Raw genomic sequence first — 2490 nt, 5'->3', positions numbered from 1 at the left:
TAGCTGATTTACACGCTGAAGCTATGTTGCACTTGGTGACCTCTGACTGTTTCATCCTAACATCGTTGGTGCCGACGTGGATAACAATATCTCTTAGCCAGCACCATCTTTAGATTAGCCTTAACGTCGGTAGCCCTGCCCCCTGGTAAACAGTGTATGATCGCTGGGTGATTCATTTTAAGTCTAATACTGCGGGTAATGGAGTCGCCAATGACTAGGGTTTTCAATTTGTCAGAGCTAATGGTGGGAGCCTTCGGCGTCTCAGACCCCGTACTCCCTGTTCACCCACGACTGCTTGGCCACGCACAACTCCAACACCATCATCAAGTTTGCAGACGACACGATGGTGGTAAGCCTGATCACCGACGGCAATGAGACAGCCTACAGGGAGGAGGTCAGTAAGACCAAGGAGCTGATCGTGAACTACAGGAGAAAGAGGGGAGAGCGGGCCCCCATCCACATCGACGGGGCTGTAGTGGAGCGGGTCGAGAGCTTCAAGTTCCTCGGGTCTTAACATGGTTCACACACACCCGCACAGTCGTGAAGAGGGCACGACAGCACCTCTTCCTCCTCAGGAGGCTGAAAAGATTTGTCATGGGCCCTCGGATCCTCAAAATATTCTACAGCTGCACCATCGAGGGCATCTTGACTGGCTGCATCATCGCTTGGTATGGCAAATGCACCGCCCTCGACCGCAAAGCGCTACAAAGGGTGGTGTGGACAGCCCATTACATCACCGGAGCCGATCTCCATGCCATCCAGGACCACTATATCAGGTGGTGTCAGAGGAAGGCCCGAAAAATGTCAAAACACTCCAGCCACCCAAGCCATAGACAGTTCACTCTGCTACTGTCCGGCAAATGGTACCGGAGCATCGGCTTTCGGACCATCAGGCTGTGAGACACCTTCTACCCCCAAGCCATATGACTGCTAAATAGCCATAAAGCTGCTAAGTAGTTAATTAAATGGTTACCCAGACTATCTGCACTGACCCTATCTTGCACTGACTCTACGCACACTCACAAGACTATACAGTATATACACATTGTATACACACTCATTCACACACACTACACTGACACTCTCACACAAAAACCACACACATTCACATACATTACATACACACACACACACAACCCACACACGCATACCAACACAAAACAAAAACACACACACACACACACGAGCATACCAACACAACACAAACACCCATATACACACACACACACACACACACACACACACACACACACACACACACACACACACACACACACGCGCATACAATGCATTCGGAAAGTATTCAGACCCCTTCACTTTTTCCACATTTTGTTACGTTACAGCTAAAATTGATTAAATATATTTATTCCTCATCAATCTACACACAATACCCCATAATGACAAACAGGTTTGTGGTACAGGAATCCTCATCTCTCCCAAGTGGACATTCTCAATTTTTCCCCTAACCCATCTGTCTATCTCCTCATTTGAATTCCATGCTGTCACAGTCACTAACCCATTTAAGCTTAATATCCTTGTCATCTATCGCCCTCCAGGTTCCCTTGGAGAGTTCATCAATGAGCTTGACGCCTTGATAAGTTCCTTCCCTGAGGATGGCTCACCCCTCACAGTTTTGGGGGGATTTCAACCTCCCTATGTCCACATTTGACTCATTTCTCTCTGCCTCCTTCTTTCCACTTCTCTCCTCTTTTGACCTCACCCTCTCACCGTCCCCCCTACTCACAAGGCAGGCAATACGCTTGACCTCATCTTCACTAGATGCTGCTCCTCTACTAATCTCACTGCAACTCCCCTCCATGTCTCCGACCACTACTTTGTTTCCTTTTCTCTCTCACTCTCCTCCCACACTACTCACTCTGCCCCTACACAGATGGTAATGCGCCGCCGCAACCTTCGCTCTCTCTCTCCCACTACTCTCTCCTCTTCCATCCTATCATCTCTTCCCTCTGCTCAATCCTTCTCCCTCCAATCTCCTGATTCTGCCTCCTCAACCCTCCTCTCCTCCCTTTCTGCATCCTTTGACTCTCTGTGTCCCCTATCCTCCCGGCCGGCTCGGTCCTCCCCTCCAGCTCCGTAGCTTGATGACTCATTGCGAGCTCACAGAACAGAGCTCCGGGCAGCGGAGCGGAAATGGAAGAAAACTAAACTCCCTGCCGACCTGGCATCTTTTCACTCCCTCCTCTCTACATTTTCTTCATCTGTTTCTGCTGCTAAGGCCACCTTCTACCACTCTAAATTCCAAGCATCTGCCTCTAACCCTAGGAAGCTCTTTGCCACATTTTCCTCCCTCCTGAATCCTCCCCCCCTCCCTCTCTCTCTGTGGATGACTTCGTCAACCACTTTGAAAAGAAGGTTGACGACATCCGATCCTCGTTTGTTAAGTCTAATGACACTGCTGGTCCTGCTCACACTGCCCTACCCTATGCTTTGACTTCTTTCTCCCCTCTCTCTCCAGATAAAATCCTGCGA

Source organism: Coregonus clupeaformis, chromosome 8, assembly GCF_020615455.1.
Source record: "Coregonus clupeaformis isolate EN_2021a chromosome 8, ASM2061545v1, whole genome shotgun sequence".
NCBI classification, from domain to species: Eukaryota; Metazoa; Chordata; class Actinopteri; order Salmoniformes; family Salmonidae; genus Coregonus; species Coregonus clupeaformis.
This window is presented reverse-complemented; position numbering follows the sequence as displayed.